Source organism: Rana temporaria, chromosome 4 (assembly GCF_905171775.1).
Source record: "Rana temporaria chromosome 4, aRanTem1.1, whole genome shotgun sequence".
Classification (NCBI taxonomy): Eukaryota; Metazoa; Chordata; class Amphibia; order Anura; family Ranidae; genus Rana; species Rana temporaria.
Genome location: NC_053492.1, coordinates 201,823,450 through 201,839,188, shown reverse-complemented (window position 1 = coordinate 201,839,188; position 15,739 = coordinate 201,823,450).

Sequence of the window (15,739 nt, the reverse complement as noted above, 5' to 3'; positions counted from 1 at the left end):
TTTCCCTACAATTTATTACATATTTCAAATAATGTTTTAAAATCCCTTGCCAGAGTCATAGGCATCTACAACATTTGTGCTGAGTGCCTTAGACAGCTCTACTGATTTTGCTGATGGCACTACACATGCCAATAGCAAGGAGAACACCAGACTCCAGATGTCTCAGGTTTTTAATGTGAAAAATTCGACCTGCATGCTCATGTCTACTTACGTATTTGAAGTGGTGGTAAATGTAGAAGTGTTCTTACTTTTGCAGACAAATCTGCATTTTTGTTAATTTAAAAATGAACGATACATAACGACAAATAATACACCATCTCAATTTTTTGTGTCATTCATTCAAGTTTATCACCTTTACCTGTAAGCCCCATTTGAATCAAGATCTAATGTTTGCCCATTTAAACATGTTTTAAAAAGTCAGCTATTTCAATGGGTGTGCTCACTTTTTCACATGACTGTAAAATTATACAAGCATTTTGAAGCTGTTACACTTATTATAGTCATCTGAGAACCTGTTAAGAAGAATAACCTTGGGCTTGAAAAAAACTAAAAGAATGGTCCAAAACTAGGTAATTCATAGGCTTCTTTTATTAACCTCCCTGGCGGTATGATTCTTTCAGAAAAAACATGCTGAAAGCGGTACCATTATTTGCAAGGAAATTTGGCGTTTTATATTGTAGGTCTGTAATTTTTAGAAATAACTCACTTAAATCTGACCAAACAAGATTCTAATAGGCATCCCGGGTATGACATTTTTTTAAAAACAAAATTATAAATTATAATATAATAAATAATTATAAATAATTATAACAAATAATAATATAATTATAATAAAAATTATTCAATAATGTAATCAAATTAAAATCACTGAAATTTGCTCAGTTGCAGAATTGTTGCTGTCATTATTTTTTTTTTTTTTATGACGAATTTCCCCATAAATCGCTATCGCACAATTCTGCAAGTGATTATAATTTATTATCGCTGTTTTTTAGCTGATCTAAAACTATTTTTGACATAAAGGGACACTTTTAGTTGCTATGGACAATCTACAGTTTGCAGGGAGAAAGAAACGTTTTTATTATATAAAATGACATGCATGACACAGGACAGACCACTAGGGACAAGGGGGGTGTGTTTTTTTTACATACAGTACTGTAATCTATAAGATTACAGTATACTGTATGTAAAGTGTTTGTTTACTTTTTTGAATTTGGCGCCGTTCTCCGTCCCCGTGCGTCGTAACGTCGCAGGGAACGTAGATCGGCGTCACACGGAGGCACTGTGTGAATCGAGCGAGGTCCTGCTCGCTCACACAGCGCGGTGGCATCGCTGGATCCAGGGACAAGGTAAGTAAAAAGTGCCTGTGGATCTAGCGAGGCAAGCCCGAGTCTGACTCGGGGTTACCGCTCGCAGCAGGAAAATCTAACCCCGAGTCAGACTCGGGAACACCGCCAGGCAGGTTAACTAACCTTCAATTGAGGAAACTGTTAAAATCTGTTTTAAATGTAGTGGTCTGTAAAATTATAATGACATACAGTACAACTCAGACCCCAATACTTATTTTTTTCCAGCTGTCTTTTTATACAACTGTGTTCACTAATACCCAGATGCAACCTAGATATTTTAAAATTCCAAACAAATGGATTGTCTAGTCAAAGCCCCATACAATGGCAACATCAAAACAGGCCAAAGAGGCCAAGTACAAATGTCAATCTGTATGCTTTATTATCATGGGTACACATCTGCATTGTGTGGTGAAAGGTATAAACCAAACATTGGTGCATGCCTATGAACATGGAGGGACATCAATTTAAGTGAAACAAGTTCATCACTCAGTAACAAATTCAATACTATAATGCCCTATACACACGATCTGTATTTCCGATGGTATAAAATCTGATGTAATTTTCCATCGGAATTCCATTCAAGCTGTCTTACATACACACTGTCAGACCAAATTCTGACCATCCAAAACGCGGTGACGTAAAAGACTACAACGAGCCGAGGAAAAATTAAGTTCAATGCTTCCGAGCATGCGTGGACTTGATTCTGAGCATGCATAGTTTTTTCTCAGTTTTTTCCAGAGACAGAAAATTACTATACAAATCTATGGATAACTCTGTAGTACTCTAAGGGTGGTTGAATCATATCTGCATGAACAACTTCCTTTCACAAATCTACAGGAAGTATTATTCATGGGCTTGTGTTTCATTCAGTTAAACAATATGTAGGTGTGCATTCGGTATTGTTTCCATTTTTTCTCGACAATGATAAGACATCAATTACAGCACACATTTCAGTACACTCTGTGATATGTGAGTCACGAGGTGAGCCAATACAACCTATATAAGATGTCAGCATTTCCTGATTGAATATCAACTTATACTTCTAAAAGAGTTCTTGGCTGTCTCGCCCTCTCTTCCCTTTTTTGCTTTCCTCCTTCCTAGCTTTATCTCTCTCTTTTTCCTTCCTTCCTTCCCTCACTTTATAGCTTACTTTTTTCTTCATTGTTGTGCTCATAAGTTTACAGAATTTATGATTTCTTGGCCATTTTTCAGATAATATCAATGATAACACAAATGTTTTTCTTTCACTCATGGTTAGTGTTTGGCTGAAGCCATTTATTATCAATCAATTGTGTTTACTCCTTTTAAATCATAATCACAACAGAAATTACCCTCATCAAAAGTTTACATACCCCAGTTCTTAATACTGTGTATTGCCCCCTTTAACATCAATGACAGCTTGAAGTCTTTTGTTGTATTTGTGGATGAGGCTTTTTATCTTCTCAGATGGTAGAGCTGCCCATTGAAGTAATAACAAGATATTCCCGCACTGGCCAAGTCTAAAAAGTGGGGTACTGCAGCAAGTACTAAAGGTAGTAACAAGACCCAGGTAAGTATAAATGTAGAAGTAGTGCTGCGCTGTGCATAAATAGGTGATAATGTGAAAATGTGCTCACGTGACAGGTACACTTAAAAGGCAATAAGTGAATGGTCAAAATAGCAACAATAAAATATAAATAATCAGCTGTGACAGTATAAACAATGGACTAATAAAAAGTCCAAATACTGTGAAAAGTGTACCACAAAAAAAAAAGCTGCCCATTCCTCTTGGCAAAAAGCCTCCAGTTCCTGTAAGTTCTTGGGCTGTCTTGCATGAACTGCACATTTGAGATCTCCCCAGAGTGGCTCAATGATATTGAGGTCAGGAGACTGAGATGTCCACTCCAGAACCTTCACTTGGCCTTGTGTTTTGGATCATTGTCATGTTGGAATGTCCAAGTATGTCCCATGCGCAGCTTCCTGGCTGATGAATACAAATGTTCTTCCAGTATTTTTTGATAACATACTGCATTCATCTTGCCATCAATTCTGACCAAATTTCCTGTGCCTTTGTAGCTCACACATTCCCAAAACATCAGCGATCCACCTCCGTGTTTCATAGTAGGAATGGTGTACCTTTTATCATAGGCCTTGTTGACTCCCTGTCCAAATGTAGTGTTTATGGTTGTGGCCAAAAAAAGGAAAATTTATTATCATACTTACCGTAATTTTCCTTTCCTGATAGACTCCATGGCAGCCTACGTGTGGGTTAATCCCGCCTCCTCTCCAATGTGATAGGACCCCATACCCATAAAAGTTAACTCACCAATAGACTCAGTGTTCCGTAACTATCCCGACTCCATAATTTCAGGGTGGGAACTCCGTCTGCCATGGAGTCTATCAGGAAAGGAAAATTACGGTAAGTATGATAATAAATTTTCCTTTTTCCTGACTGACTCCATGGCAGCCTACGTGTGGGAAATAACTAGCCAACACACGGGTGGGTATGCTGAACAGAAATATATTTAATTTGTCCCGTCAGCCGACAAGACTGATAAACCAAAATTTACAGAAGACAGTGCTGCAGGTTCAACACAGTAATGGGACATAAAGGTGTTTATAGAAGACCAAGAGGCCGCTCTACAAATAACGTCTGGCGCCACATGACGGGCTGCTGCCCAGGAAGCTGCCATCCCTCTCGTGGAGTGAGCTGTTACCGCCTGCGGAGGAGCCAAGCCCTTTGCACAATAAGCCTGTTGTATCGTTTGGACGATCCAGGATGCGATTGTTCTTGAAGATGCCTTCTTCCCTTTGTTCTTGCCTGAATACAGGATGAACAGGTGATCAGAACGTCTGAATGTAGATGTAACTTGAAGATATTCAGTGAGTATCTTGCCCATATCCAGAGGGTGAGTCTCATCAGAATCTGGGTTTTTAAAGGTAGGGAGAACTACTTCCTGATTCTCATGGAAAACCGACGAGACCTTCGGTTTGGAGCCCAGCATAGGTATCAGAACCACTCTGTCTGGAAAAAAGGTGAGAAATGGCTCCTTGTGACCCAAAAAACCGATCTCGGACACTCTCTTGGCCGAGGTAATAGCTACCAAAAAGGCTACTTTGGCTGAAAAGTTCTTCAACGAGGACGGGGAAGGTCCCGACATACTAAGTCCATTCAAAAAGTCAAGTACTAACGGGAGATCCCATTTGGGGAATCTTGGCTTCCTCAGAGGTCTCAATCTTGAGGCTCCACGAAAAAATTGTTTGATTAGTGGATGAGTTGCCCAAGGGATTCCAGAAAAGGCTGAAAGTGCTGAGATTTGAACTCTTAGAGAGCTTACAGACAGGGGTAGGTCTAGCCCTGATTGAAGAAAGCTCAGGATGTTTTGGATTTCTGGGTTCTTGAAAGAACTGCCCGCGGTTAAAGAAAATTCCACAAACTTAGACCATATTCTACCGTACACTTTATTTGTGCTTCCTTTCCTTGAGCTCATAAGGGTAGAGATCACCCGAGAGGCGCAGCCAAGGGATTCTAGCCTTTCCCTTTCAAGAACCAGACCGCTAGTTTCATTTGAGCCGGACAGGGATGGAGGAGTGTCCCCTGGGAGAGAAGGTCTGGTCTGCATGGTATTGGAATTGGGTCCTGAAGACTCAGCTGAACCAGAAGAGGGAACCATGGCCTGTTCGGCCAGTATGGAGCCACCATTGTGATTTCCACTTCTTCCGCTAGAAGTCTCTTCAGGAATTTTAGAATTATTGGGATCGGGGGAAAGGCGTACGCCCTCTGAAACCACCACCGATCCGTTAGGGCATCTGTCCCGATTGCCTGGCTGTAGTAACCCCTCGTGTAGAAATTCTTCAATTTGGCATTGCTCGGGGAGGCAAAGAGATCCACTTGGGGGTTGACTCCCAGTGATAATATCCAACGGAAAGACTGGTCGTGGAGAGACCATTCGTTGACGTCCACCTGAGTTCGTGACAGGAAATCCGCTTGGGAGTTCTGAATGCCTGGAATGAAAACAGCCGTCAGGTTGACCAGGTTCACTTGGGCCCATTTCATAATGGGCTCTACTTCCTGGAGAAGGGATGAGCTCCGAGTCCCGCCTTGTCTCTTGACATATGATACTGCTGTGGTGTTGTCCATCCTTAGAATTACTGACTTTCCCTTCAGCAGTTGTGAAAAGGACTGTAGGGCACACCAGGCCGCTCGAAGCTCCAGGGTGTTCGAGCCTGGATTGTGGAGGCGAGCGTCCCACCTGCCTTGCGCCATGCTTGTGCCGCATAAGGCCCCCCAACCGGAGCCACTGGCATCTGTCGTCACTGTGACCCACGAAACTGGAGCGATGGAGTGACAATTCAGCAGATTCTTCGGTTGAAGCCACCAGAAGAGGCTGCCCCTCATTGACGTGGAAATGTGGATCCGTTGACTCATGCTCCCTGACTTCCACTGCCTGAGAAAGCCGGATTGGAAGGGACGTAGCCTCCATAGAGCCCATTTCACCATCGGTGTTGTGGATACCATTGTCCCAATGATCTTCAAGCATTGATGAGCTCTAGGTGGCGAGTACTCAAGGCCCGGGAAATCCTCTCCCGAATTACCGGAATCTTCTCTGCTGGTAGAGAGATGGTCTTCCTTACTGTGTCGAACTGAGCTCCCAGATAGGTTAGACACTGAGTTGGCTCTAGATGGCTTTTTGCCAGGTTCAGGAGCCACCCGAATTCGGATAAGGTCGAGATGACCTGATCCCTCTGTGCCAAGAGAAGGGTCTTGTCTTGGGACAGGACCAGGAGGTCGTCCAGATAATGATACAGACGAATCTTCTTCAGCCTGATGAGAGCTACCAGTGCCAAAAGAACTTTGGTGAAGACCCGTGGGGATGTTGTTAGGCCGAAGGGTAGGCACACGAACTGGAGGTGTTCCTGGTTGACATAGAACCTGAGGTACTTGTGCAGCTCTGCTGCTACTGGGACGTGGAAATAGGCATCCTTTAGGTCCACGGAAATCATCCAGTCGCCTGGCTGTATTGCTTGTTGGATGGTTGATAGAGTTTCCATTTTGAACTTTTTGTGTGTTATAAATTTGTTCAAATATGTCAAGTCTATGACTGGGCGCCAGGTACCGTTCTTCTTTTGTACTAAGAAGAGAGGGGAGTACACCCCAAGAAACTGTTCGTCTTTTGGGACGTGTACCACTGCTCCTTGAATCTTCAGGAGGTGAATGTAGTCTAGAAGGACCTGTTTCTGCTCCAGTGACCCTGGAAGAAGGGTGGAGATTAACTTTGGACAGGGAGGACTGGAAAAGGACCATGCGTGTCCTGAGGTCACGGTCTTGATGACCCAAAAGTCCTTGATTGAGGCCGCCCAGACGTGCCGATAAAGGAGTAGACGAGCTCCCACACGATCCGCTTGGGCGGGCGTTGTCTCAAAAAGATTTCCCCTTGTCGCGTCCAGTTGACGCCTGAGTAGTTGGAGTAGGTCTCCGGTAGGAGCCTCTACCTCTGCTCCAATTCCTTCTGTAGTTTCCACCAGGCCTGTAAGCGCGAGCTTCCCTAGCGCGGTCCGGGCTGTATCGCCGAAATTGAGGCATTTTTCTTCCCGATTGGCGCTTGTCCTGAGGAAGGAAACCAGACTTGCCGCCCGTGACTTTGGAGATGGCATCATCTAGCTTGTTGCCAAACAGGGTTGATCCTTCAAAGGGAATCTTGCACCAGTTCTGCTTCGAAGATGGGTCAGCAACCCAGGGGCGTAGCCAGAGGGCCCGTTTCGCGGTCACAGAAGAAAGCATAATCCTAGCTAACAGGCGGATTAAGTCAACGGAGGCTTCGCCCAGGAATGCGACCGCCAGTTTTAGCTCTGCCGTGGCTGAGTTCTTGGCTAGTTCTTCAGAGACGCCTTTGAGGAAAGAATCGACATTTTCCGTCCAGGCTTCCATGGCCTTTGATAATGCCGCTAAAGCTAGAGCCGGTTTGCACGCTGTGCCCGCAAGGCCATAAATTCTTCTGAGGTCCTGGTCCATTCTTCTGTCCAGGCCATCTTTGAAAGAGACGGAGTCAGCAATAGGTAAAGTGACATGTTTAGCCAGTCTCGTTACTGCCGCATCTACCAGAGGAACATTTTCCAAATGTTTGACCTCCTCCTGCTTGAAGGGATAGAGCCTTGAGGCTTTGTTAGCCATGGAAGATTTTTTGTCCACCTTGCTCCATTCCTCTTCAAAGATACCCTTCAGTTCGGATAGAAACGGGAACGTAGGGCGTTCTTTTCCCAAGCGCTTAAAGTATTTTTTCTGCTTGGCTGGAGAAGCAGGTTGTTCCTCCCATAAGAGAGCCTCCTTAATCGCTTTGACGAGTGGCGTCACCTGCGCGAAGTCAAATTCTAAGCCTTCTTCATCACTCTCTAGGTCACCCTCAGGAAAAGCCGGAGTGGAGGCTTGAGGCCGGGAAGGACCTGGATCCTCTAGGATCTCCAAGTTTGGAGAAGCAGACCCGTCAGTGTTGGTCTGAATCTGCGTGTGGGGCATGTTCTCTCTTAGAGTTCGTTGAACCACACGTTCCACCAGAGACTCGATGCGATGACCTTCAGTCTCTTTTTCCCTAACCGCATGGGCGTAGCATCGGTCGCATAATGATTTGCCCTCAGGGACACGAGTGTCACATCCCCAGCAGGCTCTGCGATCAGAGCGACTGTCATGGCGGTGGGAGCGGTGTCTTGAGGAGGAATGTGATCTTCTCCTCCGGTGGGAAGAAGTAGATGGAGATCTACGCTTGGACCTCGACTTTGAGGAAGAAGAAGTGCGTTGCGGACTGGCAAGGTCTTCCGGTTCTGGATTGGAAGGGCTAAATAAAAAACATTTAGGGAGGAAACTGTCAATACACATGAAAATGTGACTAGCAGCCCCAAACCCGAACCCTTTCCCGCACATACCTTGTGCGTGAGGGCTGGCCGCCTGTGGACGGTGACTGGTCCATAATTATTCTGGACCTGCGTACAGTGGATGGCAATTCAGGATCAACAAGAAACCTATGGTGCCGAATAAAAATATATTAAATAAAAGTGTGCTGTCCCCTTAAGAAGAAATTCTCTGCTCCTTACTGCTGCTTTTTTTTTTTTTTTTTTTTTTTTTTTTTTTTTAAATAAATAAATAAATATATAATCAACTAAATAAAACGAAAATTCATTTAGGACAAATCAATTAAGTTTACATAGTGATTTAAATAATTAAATAATTAAATACATGCAGATAACATAAGCAAAAAATAGGAGCATGGTAAAATCAATAAAGCCAGAAGCAACATTCACTGACCTGGCAACCAGAAGGGAAACACCCAGACACTCAGCTGCTCGCCTGAAGGGAGATCCAATGAACATAGGCGAGCAGCTGATTTTAAATCACCCGCCGGTGACGTCACGCGTCCTCCACGAACGCGCCTGCGCAGTGGAACGCGATCCCACGGCGCCTGCGCGGCCGCCGCGGGAATCGACGGACTGCGCATGCGCGACCAAGCCTCGCTCTGAGGATGGATACGGCGCATGCGCGGGGCACTAACGATGGGGAATCAGGAAGTCACAGGCGTGCTGGAACGCAGAGGCGCTCCAGCCGCCATACACACACAAAACAAACAACACAGAGGCACGAATAAGCGACTGCCATGGAGGAAATATATATATAAAGGGACCTTGCCAGCCGATCCTAGAAGTCTTCAGCACATGCCACAGCCACAACCAAGTGTGCTGGGAAGCTCACCACCCGCCCATGGCTGGGATCCGAGCTGCACCGCTTAAAGTGTGCTCTTTTCCATTCCTTGAAGAAAACGATTTTGATCCATGGAGGAGGAAAAAAAAGGAACACTGAGTCTATTGGTGAGTTAACTTTTATGGGTATGGGGTCCTATCACATTGGAGAGGAGGCGGGATTAACCCACACGTAGGCTGCCATGGAGTCAGTCAGGAAAGCAAGATTTTGGTCTCATCACTCCAAATGACTTTGTGCCAGAAGGTTTAAAGGCTTGTCTCTGTGCTGTTCGGCATATTGTAAGTGGGATACTTTGTGGCATTTGCACAGTAATGGCTTTCTTCTGGCGACTCAACCATGTGGCCCATCTTTCTTCAAGTGCCTCCTTATTGTGCATCTTGAAACAGCCACAACACATGTTTTCAGAGAGTCCTGTATTTCACCTGAAGTTATTTGTGGGTTTTTCTTTGCATTCCGAACAATTTTCCTGGCAGTTGTGGCTGGAATTTTAGTTGGTCTACCTGACCGTGGTTTGGTTTCAACAGAATCCCAAATTTTCCACTTCTTGATAAGAGTTTGAACAATACTGATTGGCATTCTCAATTCCTTGGATATCTTTTTATATCCCTTTGCTGTTTTATACAGTTCAACTACCTTTTCCCGCAGATCCTTTGAGGCCTCGTACAGACGAGCGGACCTGTCTGATGAAAACGGTCCGCGGACATGTCCGCTGGGATCATTTGGTCTGATGGCTGTACACACCATCAGACCAAATTCCCAGCGGACAGACGACGCGGTGACGACGCAGTGACGTGGCGGCGACGATGACGCAGCGACGTGCGCGAACCCGGAAGTTCAATGCTTCCACGCATGCGTCGAATCACCAAACACATCGAGTTCCTCGTCGAGTTCTGTGTTGAAGCCGCCGAGCATCTCGGCGGGCCAACTTTCCTCATTGAACAACGAGGAAATAGAGAACATGTTCTCTATTTGGCCCGACGAGTTCCTCGTCGGCATCCTCGCTGAAAAGTGTACACACGACCGAGTTTCTCGGCAGAATCCAGCTCCGACCGAGTTTCTCGGCAGAATCCAGCTCCGATCGAGTTTCTGGCTGAATTCTGCCGAGAAACTCGGTCGTCTGTACGGGGCCTCATAGTCATTCAAAATCACCAGGATATGTAAACTTTTGATCATGGTCATTTGGGTAGTTTCTGTTGTGATTATGATTTAAAAAGAATAAACACAGTTGATTGATAATAAATGGCTTCAGCCAAATGCCGCATACACACGATCGGAATTTCCGACAGCAAAACCGTGGATTTTTTTCCGACTGAATCTTGGCTCAAACTTGTGTTGCATACACACGGTCACACAAATGTTGTCGGAAATTACAAACGTCAAGAACGCTGTGACATTCAACACTATGGTGAGCTGAGAAAAATTCAGTTGAATGATTCCGAGCATACGTAGGATTTTTGTGCGTCGGAATTGCATACAGACGATCGGAATTTCCGACAAGAACTTTTCCCGTTGGAAAATTTGAAAACCAGCTCTCATATTTTTCCTGTCGGAAATTCGGACAGAAAATGTCCGATGGGGCCTACACACGGTCGGAATTTCTGACCAAAAGCTCACATCGAACATTTCTTGTCGGAAATTCCGATCGTGTGTACGCGGCAAAACACTAACCACGAGTGAAAGAAACATTTTTGTGTTATCATTCATATTCTCTGAAAAATGGCCAAGAAATAATAAATTCTGCCAGGGTGTGTAAACTTATGAGTACAATTGTATATCCATAGATGTCAAACATCAGCTGAATAATATGCATTTGCAATGATTTTGTCAATTTGTATATCTCAGTAAAGTCTTTGTATAAAAGGTAATTCACATATAAGCAGCCACTTTGATTGAGTGTGGACTGTAGACAAACTGCCCCGTGTAGTATAAAATTCTAAAATGTTCATAGGTATCCAAAATCAAAGTAATGTGCTTCAATCCTGCTATTGCAGGTAAATGGTGCACCATGAATCATAGTCCACTGTGAAGTACTATGTTATAATTGCAGCGTTGAGTGCCACGTGCGGATCCTTATAAATACAACTTACTTCCATATGCCATATAATCAGATGAATGAGAAGTAAAAACCTGCATGAATCATATGTAAAGATCCATGAATGTGTTGTTGCCATTGGCAAAATGGAAATAAAAAATGCTTGCCTGGGTAGTGTCTGATGGGTGGAAACAAACAAGCGTCTGAATGCAGCACAGATAATAAAATGGAAAGATCTCACTGATTATTAGGGGAGTGCCACTCCCACTGCAAATACACTTGAGTTAAATGGCATGTTTTGGATGATTCCGGTGTCCAGAATGTGCATAGACAAGGTTCTAATGTCCATACATGGAGAAACTGCAGACCATACCACATTTACATGGGCAACTACACTGTCGCCAAGTAGTTCAGTAAGTAGACCAACTACAACAGACTACACCATGTCCAATAGATCCAGCAACAAACATGGGCAGAAAATGAGTACTCAAGATGTTGTGCCACCTGACCCTGATTTTTTTTTTCCAAAGCCTACTTCAGAGAGTGTGGCTATGGTATTGGTTCCGCAATGTCTTATTAAAAACAAGAAAATACAACAGTAACTCCACGTTGGCTGATTGTAGCGGGGGATCCAACCAAACCAAAATCACGTGAAAAAAATATGCAAAAATAGTATGAAAACAAAAGTAAGTAATTAACATCAACATAATATATAAAGAATATACATATATAAAAAGGCTTTTTTTATGTTATATTTTATTTTGATAAAATGTGAAGAACCAATCCTACTTGAAGCAAGCATAGCTCATTGCTTTGTTACCGTATTTATCGGCGTATATCGCGCACTTTTTCCCCCTGAAAATAGGGGGGAAATCACGGGTGCACGCTATACGCCGATAGCATACCTCGGAGGGGAAGGAGGGGGACGAGCGCCCGCTGGAAATCACTGAGCCGTCATCTCCTCTCGGCTCTCACTCGGCTGTCACGTCACACACGCACAGTCCCGCCTCCGCCACCAGCATTGGACCAGTGTTCTGTCTGTCACAGGAGATGGTCCAATGCCGATGGTGGAGGCGGGACTGTGCGTGTGTGACGTGACAGCCGAGTGAGAGCCAAGTGGAGATGACGGCCCAGTGATTTCCGGCGGTGATTTCCGGCGGGCGCTCGTCCCCCTCCTTCCCCTCCGAGGTATGCCATAGGTACGCTACTACGCTACAGTCTCGGCCAGCGCTACAGCGCTGCCCACGTTTAAGGGTTTCCTCACCCTCCCTATCACCACAGACTGCTGAAGCCTGCTTAGAAGCCCTAAGGTACTGTACATTTTTTTTATTTGTGAATGTGATTGGACCTATTTTATTTTATTCATTGTTGTGGAGGAGTACTTGTCATATATTCACTTGGTGCACACTATTGCATGAATTATTTGGTATGAATCCTATTTAATATTGCATATATTTCACGTAATTTACTAGCATGCTTAGAAGCCCTAAGGTACTGTACATTGCTGCTTATCTTAAAAAATGTGTTTTTCCAGAAAATTCCCTCTTAAAATTGGGGTGCGCGTAAAACGCCGGCGCGCGTTATACGCCAATAAATACGGTAAATCTTGGGAAGCTCTTGGCTCTATATAGTATTAACATTTACATCACCCTTGGAATGTCGCAATTTGCAAAGTGTTTAGCTAATAGGTTTGAAGGCCTGAAACTACATTTCCTACCTCAATTTATCTGCAAAAGTTATATTTTTTACATTGATTTGTGCACATTTTTTCAACATCTCTCTCTCATTCCATCCTAAGAACTTTGTACTAGTATATCCTATAGCAATTATGTCTTTCCTTAAGCTATACCTGGTTTATAATAAATCCGTTTTCACATCTAAATTTTGACATGCCATCAACAGTCAAAATATACTAAAGTATATCTCTAAATTGTTGATGTATTTAAAAACATAATATCATTCTTGTTCCTTGTTCATCTCAGTTCCAAAATTGTGTGCATTTCTTGAACCTAGTGCTTGTTTTAATGTCCTGTGCTCTTTTATGGGCCCTTATAAGGATTTTATCTTTATCTCCCCTTTTTCTCAATCGGTGACTCAGTTTGTGTGCTTCTTTTTTTAAATCTTCATTATGCATAAAATTTCTCCATATCCACATGTCCTGTAGGAATTCTGTAGGCATACAGTAGATAAAATAACTTTAATGGTAACTATTTGCTTCTAAAACTGTATTACCTGCTATTATATCCCTTTTCTGTAGTATGTGGTGTACAGTATATTCTGTGCTCCATATTCTTGCATATATACAAACCCCAAAAAGTCATTTATCTATCTCAGTGTTGTATGTAAATGACCAGGTAAGAGAGTTTTGATTCAATAGAAAAACACATTCGTTGAAAAAGACCTGATTTTACTGTCCAGAGAATAAATACATCAACAATGTACCTGGGTCATGATAAAATGTGTAACAGGTACATAAAGATGCCAGCATCACCAAACAGGGCTTTTTCTAACCCCACCAGGTTTGCATACAATGGGGCACAAGAAGCCCCCACAGCAGTAGTGCACCTGAAAGTAAATGCCAATATCAAAAATAAATATTTTATGGTGTAACAACAAATGCAACAGTTCCAGTACCAAAGAATTATGTTTTTGCTGTCCAAAATATGCATTGCAAAAAGGATTTAACTCTGAAAGGGCTATTGACTGGCTGACCTTACATGGAGAGAACATACAGTAGGTGTCTCAAGAATTTCATGGACCTTTGGGAAGAGCGCATCACTTTGGACCTAGAAAAAACCCTATGGATCCCTATGAACCTTAGTCCTTTATTTTGAATAAATCCAAACGTTTTCTTTCTTTGATGTTCAATCCTAATGTTGCCATCTTTGTCAAAAGGTCAATGACGATATAAAGCAATTCACCATTCCCAAAATACAGTAAATAGGTATAACTTAAATCAAGATTTAAAGACTGTCTTATGTCCTGTACACACGATAGGTTAGTCTGATGAAAACGGTCTGATGGATTCTTCCATCAGTTATCCGATGAAGCTGACTGATGATCAGTCGTGCCTACACACCATCAGTTAAAAAAAACGATCGTGTCAGAACGCAGTGACGTAAAACACAACGACGTGCTGAAAAAAATTAAGTTCAATGCTTCCAAGCATGCGTCGACTTGATTCTGAGCATGCGTGGATTTTTAACCGATGGACGTACCTACAGACGATCGTTTTTTTCTATAGGTTTTTTATCCATCAGATAATTTTAAAACAAATTCCTATTTTTTTAACCTATGGATAAATAACCGATGGGGCCCACACACGATCGATTTGGTCTGATGAAAACGGTCCATCAGACTGTTTTCATCAGACTAACCTATCGTGTGTACGCAGCATTAAAGGGGTTGAACAGGATGGATTTGATTGTTAAACCTTCAGGTAATAGGCAGTGTTGTAAATACGGCTAGAAACTAATATGAAGATAGATTCTGATGTTTATTTGGTATTATTTAGCAACTTCAGAATGGTTTACCAATACCAGAACCTGGGGATATATTTAAAGCGGAGTTCCACCCAAAAATGAAACTTCCACTTTTCAGAACCCTCCCCCCTCCGGTGTGACATTTGGCACATTGCAGGGGGGAGGGGGTGCAGATACCTGTAAAATACAGGTATTTGCACCCACTTCCAGAGAGAGACTCCCATGGAAGTCACTCCACTTCCCGTCAGGGTTGCCAACTTTCAGTAAATTTACAAACAGTTTATAAAATCTGTACGTTTTACATCTGTCCTTGAATGTCCATTACGGACATGTAGGCTGCATGTCTGTAACTGACATTCATGGACAGATGCAACAATTATGGATTTTACAAACTGTTCATAAATTTACTGAAAGTTGGCAACCGCTGCCTTCTGGGAAACACACTGGTCCCAGGAAACAGCGGGGACCACCGGGAATGCGCTGCGCTACTCGCGCATGCACAGTAGGGAATCGGGCAACGAAGCCGCAAGGCTCACCAAGGATGGCGGCGGGGGCAGCAGAGAGATGAGCGATTGCTTGTTTTCTGCTGCCGACATCGCGGGTGCGTATTAGGAAAAATGATATGGGAGATAAAGATTTTGAAAAAGAAGCACGAGTACTGATAGAGTGAGAAGAATGGGATATAAAAATACAAATCTTAGAAGGGTCTGTAAAGGAGCTAAGGATGTTCAAACAAGTACTAATCCTAAGAAGTGTCTAGGAGCTAATACACAAGAATAAAAATGAACAAGAAGCAAGGATGGTCTTATATTATGTCAAATACAATAAAGATAAAGAGGAAGTAAACCCCATATTAAAAAAAATAAACCCCTGCAAGGCAAAGGCATAATGAGCTAGTATGCATAGCATTCTAGCTCATTATGAATTACTTACCTGAGAACGAAGCCCCCGCAGCTGTCCTCGGACACGTCCTCCGTCACCGACATGATACCTGGAGTGACTTCCAGGTATCACTGCTCCGGTGCTGTGATTGGCCGGAGCAGCGATGACGTCATGCACGCGTGAGTAGCGCATCATGTTTGCGGGAGTAGCATGATGCTGTTAGTAGCGGTACACTCAGTGCGCCTGCACGCCGCTGTCTACGGCGCATGCA